Source organism: Galeopterus variegatus, unplaced genomic scaffold, assembly GCF_000696425.1.
Source record: "Galeopterus variegatus unplaced genomic scaffold, G_variegatus-3.0.2 Scaffold1585, whole genome shotgun sequence".
Classification (NCBI taxonomy): Eukaryota; Metazoa; Chordata; class Mammalia; order Dermoptera; family Cynocephalidae; genus Galeopterus; species Galeopterus variegatus.
In genome coordinates this window covers 170,399-183,240 of record NW_007727696.1, presented here as the reverse complement: position 1 = coordinate 183,240, position 12,842 = coordinate 170,399, and the positions used below count along the sequence as shown (strand labels likewise).

The 12,842-nt window shown below is 39.4% G+C and overlaps 1 protein-coding gene across 1 annotated transcript in view; it reads right to left on the bottom strand.

Annotated features, from left to right (window-relative positions):
• RUNX1T1 (runt-related transcription factor 1; translocated to, 1 (cyclin D-related)) overlaps positions 1-12,813 on the bottom strand; it is a 141,247-nt gene extending 128,434 nt beyond the window's left edge. The window contains exon 1 of the mRNA XM_008577831.1: positions 12,616-12,813. The gene's annotated coding sequence lies outside the window, so the exon portion shown is untranslated. The remainder of the gene's footprint in view (positions 1-12,615) is intronic.
• Between the last annotated feature and the right edge of the window lie 29 nt (positions 12,814-12,842).

The window sequence follows — 12,842 nt, the reverse complement described above, 5'->3', positions numbered from 1 at the left end:
TTTCTGAAAGTCACTACAGTACTAATAGTGATAAAAATGAAGTACCCGTGAACAGTCAACAAAACTAAAATATGTAGAATTAAGCATCAGGTCCTAAAGCATTTTGGAGTGATGAAGAATAAAGTACCACAAACTAAGGTTTTGTGATTTAATTTTTTTTTTTTTTCTCAGCTAATTTCATCTGTGAAAGACCATTTCTAGGGGATAAGAGAAGTGAGAACCAATTATTTCCAAAGACTGGTTTCCTCAAATAAAGGCATCTGTTCTATGCCAGCAACTTCCACATGTAAGAAAAAATGGGACTTTGGAAGTATCCGCATTCAGAGCGGATGGTCACACATCTCAAGAGGCTACTACGACTGCCCAACTGCAAACATGGTCTGGTTGCTGCTGCTCCTTATCAGCTGGTATCTATTTCTCTCTCTTTCCCCCCTTTCCTGCCACCCTTTCTCTGTCTCTGTCTCTCAATCTCTCTCTCTCTCAGAAACTTGCAAAACTTTGGTGTTTTTATACTCTAAACCATTACTTTTCAAAGTGCAGTGAAAGGTCTTGATAGTTTTCCATTTTTACTTCAGTATAATTTCCACCTGCAATCTGTGTGGCTGGCCCTGCTCATGGGGAAAATCCCTAGGTGATGAGATTAGAAGGGCTGCAGTACTCATAAGCCCTGGAACAGAAGTGAAGCCTTAAAGTAAGAAAATCTAAGTTCAGACCTTTCCCCATTACTAATGCAGGGTCTCCCTTAGCAAGTGAATAGACCTCTATGAGCGACTTACAAAATAAGCTCATTTCTAAGGGAGTATTAAATAAAACAATACGTGAACCTCACTCCACAAAGGTCTCCAATAGGCCTCTTCCCCAGGCATATCTGTCTGAAATTGTTCAGTCATTTGCATTAAGAAACTGAAGGCTGCCCTTCTGAAATTGTCTCTTCAAATGGAAACGTTACCTGAAGGAAAAACAGTAAGACTCTTCATACACTTCAGCATTCTGAGTCACAGACTCTTAGGCTGAAATGGACCTGTCTTCCTGTCCAGTAGCATCTCTTGGTTTGAGGCTGGTTCATCAGGCATCAGAGCAGTTGGCATCCCACACAGCAGCAGCAAAAAGACAGACTGGACAGGGTGTGAGGGGGGAGAGGAACGTGGGTACTGCAGGGGAAGTGTTTGGCCTGAGGATCTGCCCAGAAAACAGACATGGGCAACCAAAGGAGGAAGAGAGCCTCTGGAAACTAAGGGGTAACCTGGGGGCATTGGGCAGGGGAAAGCTGGAAGCCACTAAAATGGCTTTCAGCCTCATTTAAAGCCTGACCAAACAGACAGTTCCATCATAAATATGTCCATATATGCACAATTTTGCTTACAATTTCAGGGAGCGCATCCTTTATAAAAACCCACTTGTGAACTGAGAGGGTGAAAAAAATAAAAACAGGTTAAGATGCACATTGATGAATATCCCACGGCTTGATCACTTCACAGTCTTCCTAAGGCTGATCCTGTATGTGGGGCTTTTGGGGGTACTGGGGTGATTTTGGTTTTGTTTTAGTGTTTTTTAGGAGGGTTGTTAAAACTTAAGAAGCCAAAATGTGACAGCAATAAATTGTGCATTCTACAATAAGAGAACACAAAGAAAGAGGACCAGAGTAGAAAGAGACTAAGAAAGAAACTACATGCTGTTGGAAGTAAAGATTTCACTTTGATCTTAGCGATAAAATTTTTCAGAATAGTTTTAAGTAAATAACTTGAGTTTAAGCATTCAACAAATACTTAATAAAGCATCAAAAAGCACCCCAACCATTATAGACTCCCACTTTCAAGGAGCTTACAAAACAGCAGAGAAGTGGGAATTGCATGGTTGTTAGCAAAGTTGTATGTGACCAATTCTATCTTTAGGGGAAGAGAGGTCATAAGACTTCCAAATGTTTCACCAGATACTTAGGAGAGGACTAAGTGGGCCAGGCTTGTCTTCCCTACAGAAAGAGCTTGCAAGCCCAGGCACAAAGGCATGAAGCAACCCAGGGTCTTAGAGAAGGCTGAGAGAAAGGTTTGGCAAGGCAGGGGTCTTGTCTGTCTTAAACATCCCCATCTCCCCAGGTGTCAAACAGGGCCAGACTCTCTATTAAGTATCTGCTGAATAAACAGATAGGCCAGAGAGAACATACTACAGGGGGTATCTAGAAGAAAGTGGTAGACAGTTCCAGAGTAGTCAAGTCAGATGCTAAGAAGAAGCAAGTCTTTACTGAAGGTTGTGCTTCACACATACATCTCATGTCATCCTGTGACAACCCTATGAGGCCAGGCCATTATCATCCAGATGAGAATTATTTCTAGAGGAGGAAGGGTAGCAGGAGGAGATTAACCAAGTGGTAAAGCACTTGGGAGTTGCGTCTCTTTGCCACTCCACTTACACTCGACTGCCTTTGTGGCAGAGAAGAGAGCAGCACCACTTTCTCCCAGAAGGGCACAGTCCCAGAACAGTCAACCACAGACTGACACTGCAATCTGTAACTCTACAGTGAGTGAAACAGGCATGAGATTTACAAAATACTCAGAGTACCAAAAGGCATAAAGACGAAAAGGCTCCTTTCTACTACCAATGTCTGTACCCCACTTTCTTCCCCACAAGCAACCGCTATGGTCAGATTCTTACATATACTTTTACAAGTAAATTTTATGCATTTTTTGTACAAATACATGCTTCTGCTTCTTGTTTTTACCATTTAACAATATACCACAGGAATGATTCTATAGCAACACATAAATTGGTCTCATTAAAAAAAATTTTTTTTTTATGCTTAAGTTTTTTGGCTGTCAATGATTAATTTTTTTTTAATCAAGTACAATTGACAGAGGGAAAAAAGTCTTAAAAATTTAAATTGTGACCAATTTTATAACAAAGCCACAAATTCCTAATTCAAGTTCAAAGAGTAAAAAGAATTGCCAGCATGTCTTCAAATTAAATGATAATAGACAAAACAAGGCAGAGACCTTGAAATAATATTATCTTGGTGAACTAGACTTTAAAAGTCCTCACACAGGTAAATTTTGTTGTGGTGGTTATTTCTTCCAATAACTAAAATCTCTTAAATGGAGGACAATTAACAACGAGCAATTTAAGAATTTAATACTGTCCTTTACCATATAAAGGATTCCTTTACCTTTTCAATACGAGATCACCATTTTAAAATAAAAAAAAACCATGGTCCTGCACATGGTAGTATTTAGTTTACTGTCTGTTGATGGTAAAATATAAGGACAAGTTTCTATTAAACTCAGTAATATTTTAAATGCATTTTTGTTCTTTTCATTTAAAGCAGACTTGAAAAATATCATAGCCTGAAAAAATATTTGGTCTACAGACAATGCTTGGGGTACTGAATAAATGAATCTTGGTTCAAAGTCCCCTTGTAATAACTATGCTTCCCCTTCCCCCAAGAGTGCTGAGCCCAGTGTCTGGGGTCCATCAGTTTACAAGCGCTGTGTCTGCCTTCCTCAACTACTCCTTAACTCTTTATTCTATCCTTAACTCTTTATTCTACTGTCTCTACCATCATTCCTATACATAATGTTAGAACAGAAAGAAGTTTTATAAATTATCCTGCAAACAAAAGTCTGTGTTTGAAATGTGTCAAACAGCCTGCTCTGGTGGAATGGGAAGCTAAGGGTTCAGAAACCAGACCCCCTGACCACTTTTTATTCTCCCACATGGCCCAAAGGCACCTGAAAAAGGGAAACTCAGAACAGCTTGAAATCCATGCAAGGAGCCAAAACACATGAGGGAGTCAAGTCCCAAAGAGGTCAATAATAAATCCTCTGTGTAACAACCACTGTTTAAGGAATACCTATCACTTGACAGCCCTGTCACCATCTCCTGAAGGTAGCTGGGACAACAAGAAACACTGGGGCTGGGGTATACAAGTGGATTCTGAGGCTCCTCTCTAAGGGCTATGATTCCATGAGTCTGCAGCAGGGTAGGGAAGCTACCCCTTAAGCAAACACCCAAAGTGATCCCCAAGTTCTGGCAAGCTAAGTGCACCTGACACTTAACCTGGTTAACTACCCACCCTCTCTCAATCCACCCCTCTATCCAAATTCTAAAGGGTAGGGAAGCTACCCCTTAAGCAAACACCCAAAGTGATCCCCAAGTTCTGGCAAGCTAAATGCACCTGACACTTAACCTGGTTAACTACCCACCCTCTCTCAATCCACCCCTCTATCCAAATTCTAATTTTTTTTTTTTTTCGTGATGCCTCTTGCATCTGCCTCCTCCTTCTCCTCCACAAGCTCAATCCTGGTCATCCTTCCACAATATCTAAAATCTAAACTGCTGCAACAAGCTTCCTACCTGGTCTTGGCCTCCCCTCTCTCCCCCATGCAGTCCATCTGGCCCATTGCATTAGGAACAGCTCCTTGGAAACACAGCTTAAATTGGGTCCACGTTTTCCCTCGCCTACCATAATTATTTTGCTGTTTTTACTTTGGCTTTATTAACATCTATCTTACCATAGCATCCTTTGTTCAAAAGAAGTCCAAATAGAAAATCTAATATATAAAGCAATGTATTATGAAAGTAGGACTGTTCCAGTTTGCCAGTAGGAAGAGGATGGATGGAAAGTCCTGTGCCCAATCTGGGTATCCTCCATGCCACCTCCCAACCCTGAGGGGTCCCACAGGACACAGTTTTAAAACTCTGGATAAGTTGTAAGATGAAGCTTAAATCAAAATGCTTGATATTCCAGACACTTATGGTCTTTCTGCTCTCGTTTCCCGCTAATCACCCAAGGGTCCTTTTGCTGCAGCTACATTATTAATTTATTCTCTCTCCACCCCCACCCCACCCCGCCACTCCTCCACAGGCCTTTTCCACATCATCTGGGCTTCTGTATTTCCCCTTCCTACTTTATAATTTACCACAACTTCATTACAACAACTTTGCCTTGATAAATTCTACCTGTCTCAAGACAAACTTAAATTCCAATTCATTCCCACTTCTAAGGTCTCATTTACTGTACCATTTAATTGGTAAATAATCAAGCCCCACACTCTTTGTAGCTTTTTAATTGGAGTGGGTTTATCATTCTGTGGGAAATGGGCCTACTACCTGCCCTGTGCCTCCATGTAGCACACTGCTTTACACTTAATAGGCATTTATTAAATATTTATCAATTTGCTTCAGATCCACTCACAAGAGGAAACATTTTAGTTTTCTTTCAGGTACTCTAAATGGAGTCTTTACCAGGGCTACTAAAGCAGTGTGTGACTTTCTTTAAAAATAGTCAAATCAGGTTTAGTGAGACATTTTATTACTCCCATATTTTCCTGATAGTTTATACCCGCTCCCTCTAGCCAACTCAAAGCTTAACAATGGAGACTGATCACATTTACTTTCCCTTTAGACCTGAACTGACCTATCCACCCTTATTTAAACAAAAGGATGAGAATTCATTGTCCACATTTGTTTCCCATCACAGGTCGAACATGGATCTCGTATCTAAATAAATCTAGCTAGAGCTGAGAATGAAAATGTGGGACAGGTGGGCCAAGGAGCTGGTGAGTAAAGGACAATACTTATCTGACATACAATAAAAGTTACAGAATCCTAACAGTCACTTAAAAAGAACACTCTCACAGGAGAGAAGGATTACGGTGTCAGTCTGATAAACACCACAGTTCCAGTCCCAAAATCATCTGCTGTTCTTCCCAGCTGTGTTTGCTCATCACTGTGTACATATGTATAGATTCAGAAAACAAACTAGCAGTCTTTCATGACCTGTCTTATAGCTCACCTCTTCCTATATCTTGAGATTAGAGAAAGAGGTTCTAGTTTTAACCAGACAGACTAACCAACTTCCTAAGACTTTGTATTTAAAGCATAACCTGTACCATGTATACAATCACTAGGGGATGACTTCTCAATTTCTGACATTCCACTTGCCAAATCAAATGTGCATTTGAAATGCTCTCTGCAATGCTGCTTTGCTATTTCCCTGGCACCATAATTTGTGCCAACACTTTCAGGTACCATTACTTTCCTAATATCATTAGGCTCTGGTCTCCTGATGGCACCATAATTTGTGCCAACACTTTCAGGTACCATTACTTTCCTAATATCATTAGGCTCTAGGTGTTACTAGGTGGATTCCCTAAAAAGTCCAGCAAAAGAATCCTCCCAAATACTCTTAATCACATCTCACAGCTACTTCTCTCTCTCAGTGCTCAAATTATATTATCACCTGGCCATGTCTAGCTCATCAGGGCTCTGACAGTTTCCCCTTATATGATTAGTGCCCACCTAACTTTGAGCTTCTTTAGACAAACTGCCATTACATCTCTTGATAATTTCTCTAATGTTTCTGTGAAGTAATATTTAATCCAGTCAAGTCAAGTACCAACTAAGAGCTCACTGCACATATACTTTTATGACATTCTCCTTTGTGGCACAAAACTTCAATTCAGTTTCCCACTGAACACTGAATACCAAAGCAAAAATTTTCTGCAGCCTATAAAACACACTGATTCCTGTGGCTTCCATTTCTAACATAAAAATAACATAACTTCCAAGCATGGCCAATCACAGACATTCCTAATGAACAGACGTTTTCACTGCCGACCTGGGTAATGACAAAGTGTTCACCTTGACTGAAGCAAAAGAAGGCAAAGGCTCTTAAATCCCAGAGATACCCAGCCTGGGTTTGTTACCAACGGTTTCACAAATGAGGATCCAACTTCTAATAATGGCTATGTTTCGATCTCCTACAATTTTACAAACTAAAGAGAAGTACAAAATCAAAGTGCTCTTGGTAATAATCAAATTTTTAAATATTTTTAGAAGCAACAGCAGACTGTCTCTTCAGACAAAGCAAAAGGACAATTTTTCAGTCATTCTAACTGAAGATCTGATTCCTGGCCAAGTAATAATGCACCCTCATTTAAATAAGTTGTTACCAGGTTCTCTCCAAAAACGGTTTAAAGAGGTCATTTTCTAAATTTTTCAAGTGACTTAGGCCCAAGCTTTGAGACCCTGAGGTAAGCACAACCTCCACCCTCTTTAGCCTCTAGCCCTTACTCCTGCCGGAGGCACCGAGTTCATCACCTCATCCAGCAACTCTGATGGAGAAGTATTAAGGCTATTTTCTGTGAACAATACCTAAAATCTTTAGTTCCTCCTCAGTGCATCAGCAGATTTATTTGTCCATCAGTCACATCTGAAAATGGGAGAGGAACAACTACAATTTCAGACAATCTCTAAGGTCCAAGTGGGTATGGAAAGAAAGGGCTCCTTATTCCCAATGCCATTTCCTTACAGTGGAGAAGGTTGGGAAGATAGTGACCTACACTGACCTATTTCCCAGGTGTATGGAAATAGATCAATACTGAGCCCCCCAACCCCAAAATCAAAAAATGTAAGTAACAGATCTTTTACACTCTTTCTCAACCAGGGGAAATGCCCAAAAGCCCACTCCCAATATCATAATAGACTCACACATATAACAGTTGAGAAAACTAAAGATCACCGAGTCTGCCCTTCATCTTACTCCTGAGGACTTTGCCTGAGGGACGGGATGCACCCCAGGCCACCCAGCAAGTCAGTGACTGAACTGGAAAGAGAACTCCAGTTTGCTGTCGGGGACTGCACACACACACCAGGTCCTTCTTTCAAATAATACAGAGTGCTTTACACTACCCAACTAGTTACGGACTCTTTTCCATAGAGTAGAAAGGTGGTACAGAATCCCTCTCCTCCAATCTTAAGAGGTGAACAGGAAGTTGGACCTGGCAGACTAGGAAACGCTGAGATCAAGATACGAAGTGTCTGACCGAGATGGAACAACCCTCAGGGACTAGGGACACTGGGGAGAAGACTGCTCAAGAATGCTGGATAAATTCAACAAAGGGAACACATCAATTTGGCATGACCTCAGTGCAGTGTAGGACAGAGGTATTCCGATAAGGGAATAGAATTCAGTAATGAGCACACCTGGATTAGGATATATTGAGGAATACAGACTGGCACAAACTTGGGAGTGAGTATCCAAGGATATGTCAGCTAGTGGTTGACCAATTCCTAGCTGCGGGGGCAAGGAGGGGGTAAGTAAAAAAAAACAGTGGCTTCATAGATCAGGGCTACTAAGGAGAATATCAACGCAGGTCCTCAGAGAATAAGGTCCTAGTTATTAGAATTCAGGCACAAATTAGGTCGTTAATTTTGGGTACACAAGGGAACCTCAATTTTCTAAATTGGGGCAAAGGGTCAAGCCAAAAAAGCAACTATGGCCAGAGTCTTAGAGCATGGGCTGAAGTTCTTTGAAATTCTGGTTAATCATTTCCTTAAAGTTGGTGATGAAAATCTATGTGAAGGTTAAGGCCAGGCTCATAGTAGGTCTCTAATATTTATCCATTCCTCTCCTCTCTCCTAAGACCAACAACTATGTGGCAGCCCTTAAAAGCCCCAGGTGTTAAAAGATTAATGAACCCAGTCAATCACATTCCCCAAGGCACTTAGAGGTGCTTACATCTTTGGAGACACAATGGAAAAACTTCACATTTGTGCCCTTTGCATTCCTCCTCCACAAGATCTATATTCTAAAGGCCCTCTTCACCCCAATACTAACTCGCCTCAGGGACCTTGATCAATGTGAAACCAACAAAAACAAATGTTTTCATGACTTACATTATTCACGTAATCACAATTAGAAATATCAAAGCAGGGGATTTTAAGTGGGTCTCTCAGTCATTGAAAATGTTAGTGATTTTAAGCAGCATTAATGGTTCTAGACTTTTTCAAACAAGAGGTTCCCATGCTGTAAATTTATTCACGTAATCACAATTAGAAATATCAAAGCAGGGGATTTTAAGTGGGTCTCTCAGTCACTGAAAATGTTAGTGATTTTAAGCAGCATTAATGGTTCTAGACTTTTTCAAACAAGAGGTTCCCATGCTGTAAACATCAACCACGGGGCATTACTTTATCTCGCTTCTGACATGAGAGCCATAAAGTAGGAACATTTTGAAAAGAGTTACAGGAAGCTCTCCCCTGTTGGTGCCATGTAATGTACCATGGCATCAACATAGACTGTGGCTTCGGCAGAAAAATAACTCATTAGAAGATCACATCACAAGTGATGAGATTATGTCTGTGAACAAATTTTCTAACACTCATGTGATTCAGCATCTTTTCTTAAGAGTGGCAAAGTGCTTGGTGCTGAACCAGAGAATATACCCACATGGTGCCCAGCTTTTCAAGATATGCCAGCACAACACGCCACATTGGAATATTGTTCAGGTTTCAAATTGGAAATTACATTCCTTAAAAGCATTATTCTTTGGTTGGCTACCTACATACACATAATCACAAATACATACATTCAATACTGTTCTTCAAACAACCTCTTCTTTTGACTTGGTGTTTCACAAGAAACACTGCATTTGTTAATATCAAACGTGCTAATGTGTCACTGTGTCTGTCTTCCCCTTTATCCATTCTTGAGATATTCTGGGTTTATCTGTGAAGAGTGTGTCTAGTAATTCAAGCGTAAAGCCACAGCTAATTGATCCTAAGCAGTAATCAGGTCTCACCCTGGACAAATTACTGTAGCCACAAGTCAACCCAATTGCAATTGAGGATTAAGTCAATATTGAACCTTATCCAAATTTCATCAGTCTTCCTTCTACCTTAACTCTCTATGTCCATGTTTCACATGGATAGCATTGCCATTTGCTTCCTTATTATAGGGATGAAGTATTATTTTTATTACGATTATTTAAGACATGTTAGAGTTTTCTTTTTAATACTGGATGACTTTAAAAGAACATGTCGTTCCTAGAAATGTCACAAGTAAAACGCATCCAATTTTTCTCTAATGTGGTGCTTTCCCTGTCCATAAAACTTATTTGATCAGCAGTACTATAGAAGCTAAAGCTTTTGTATTCAGGCACTCAAGCACGATTTAATCATTTCATTTAAGCATGAAAAAAATTATTCTGAAAGCCCTGTTAGGTAAAATATCCCTGATTAGTTTAAACTTACATTTGCAGGTATATTAAAGGTAAAATCACAGAATGCTCAGTATGCAATAGTGTTAACTTTGTTACAATGATCGGCAGAAAGTTAAACATTGTAGTATTAGAGAATGTAAGAAATAACTATCTCATTTTAAGTAGATGTATTTAAACAGGTTATTTTGAAATAAATTTTGTTTTGTGCAAATCCTTTTTATATTAGCAGGATTTTCACCTATGGAAACCTCTTTTATAATCAAACAAGATGAGGTCCTAATTGCATAATACCATTTATCTGCTGAAGATAAAAGTGCCAACAAATGAAAATGCACATTAGGCAAGATATTGTCAAAATGGAATTTTTTTTTAAATTTTTCTTTGTTTTGTTTTGTTTTTAAATAACCCACTCACATTAACAAAAGACTGCAGTAGCTTCCAAATTATAGGTTATTTTTAGTGGAAGTAGTTCAATATTCATATTGGAGCAGATGTAACAGTTTAACAAAACAGCTCTTCAAATCCTGCACAAATTGAAAACAGGAAAACTGATTGAATTTTCTCTTATCACTTTCCTTTTCTGAATTGACACTTTTGGCCTTCTGAAAATTTACACACGGCTTTCATCTCAACAGCACCTGCTGATCAAATAGAAACCTAACATTTTCATGAAAATGGTATAAAGGACTAATTTTGTTCTAAACACTGTAAAGGGCATCAGTTGCCTACTTGACGGCAATAATTGCTGTGTACAAGTCATGTTCACAATAGTTTTATATTTCCATTAAACTTTTTAAAAAGTGTTAAGTCCTTTCTGGTTTTTTCCATATTCACTTTTTGTATGATTCAAATTTCTTTGATTCAATGTCTACCTAATACTTAGTTTTATTATGAAAAGACTACGCAAAATGTGTAAAAGGGTAAATTAAAGGAAGCAGAAAATGAATACTTAGTATTTTCTCCGCCTCTGCTTGGAATACACATATATTTGTCTATACACATTACTGGCCATGTATGCACATAAGCGTAAAATATATACATCCCACTTTATATTCCATACCAAAAGAAAAGTGGAAACAAAAAGTCAGAGGCAGGCCCTATTTTTGAAGGGACCTTACACATTCTTTTATCAGATATAGATTTAGCAGGCACTTGGCTGTTTGAGTACCCCAGATTGGGAAAGAACGGATGTCACCCAAGCACAAGCTGACCACCTAAATGAAGTGACCAACCACTCACTGTAAATATCACCAGGGAAGGAAAGGGAAAAGGTAAATCTTGAAAATGGGTATTCTCACACATAAAATATGCAAGATTGCCAGCTAGCTTGCTTCTCAGAGTTTTAAATAATAGTACTCCACATATATCTCTGTAACACCCACTTCTGGGTAAGAGTAAAGATGCTCTTAAGACATGCTATCTGTCAGTTTCTTAGCCAAAACAGCTCTACCCCTTCTGAAGGATCCAGGCTGTCCTTTCCCATTCTGCCTGGATGATAAGGTAACCTGAAGGCAGAAATGACTTACAGTAATATATGTGCCACTCTGGCCAGTTGGTCTCTGAATTTTAGTGTTTCATCATGCTCACTGAGGCAACAGCAAACCTGAAATGTCAATATGTTCAGTCAATGGAAGTAAAATAATGGGACTCTATTGTCTTACCCAATCGATCTGCCGCTGTCAACAAGGAAACATGCCCCCCTGGCTTTAAACAAATTTTAATTAGGCTTTTAGTTACTGGATCATATCTATCTATAAAAACACCTATCTTGACAGTGTGTAGGAGGCCAATCATTTTTCTTTCTATTTTTATTCATTTTAAGAACCTTCTAAAGTTGATATTGTGATTTTCTGAAATACACTCAGGAGTCAATAAAGCATTTCTTGACAGTGTGTAGGAGGCCAATCATTTTTCTTTCTATTTTTATTCATTTTAAGAACCTTCTGAAGTTGATATTGTGATTTTCTGAAATACACTCAGGAGTCAATAAAGCATTTCTTTCTTTCTTTTTTTTTTTTTTTTTATAAACTGACTTTAAGCGAAAAATTCCACAGCTCAAATACCAAATACAAATCTCCCTAACAGATTCGGAGTGATTTCTATTCTCCTCTAGCCTGAGTTGAACCACACTATTAAATCAACTAATTCCATACTAAAAGTAGGCTTCATTTGCTTTTCTCACACATTCAAGTACTGTTAGCTTCCATTCATCACCCATTCAAAACAACTCACACAAAACCAAACATCAATGATCAATCCCGAAAGCCTCTACCCTCTTCACCCAGTTTATCAATCCTCAATGTCAGGGATAAATGAAACTCCTGTTAAAATAAGGTAGGAGCCTGGTGCTGAGAAGGGAAAAGGAAATAAGACATTTTAAGTCATTCAAATTGCACCTAAGTTCTCCAGCCCTTCCATCCACCAGGAGGGAGATGGTCTCACCTTAAAATATGAAAATGAACTAATCAAGTTGTTAAGTGGCTCTTTCTCTCCCTTCATCTAAAGGCTTCAGCGTCCAGTCAATAAATAATCTATTGTTCCCCCTGATCGAGTCTCTTTAAACCTATTCAGCCTGGCAAAACTCAACGCAATGAAAGATAAGGCCCTCCGGTCATCTCACCTCGGTGAGTCCTGTCTGGATAGCAGAGGTGACGAGAGATAGCGTCAGGCCGGGGCTGATGCCTCCTCCTCGCCCCACGCAACAAAAGGCAGATTTCTCTTTCTCCCTCTGCTAATCTTTAAATGTAAATTCTCTCCGCCAGCTAAGAAGAGCGACAGATAACATGTTACATCTTCACTTCTCCTGGTCTTATCGACTTCTGGATCGTTGGGAAAGGGAGAGAGGTA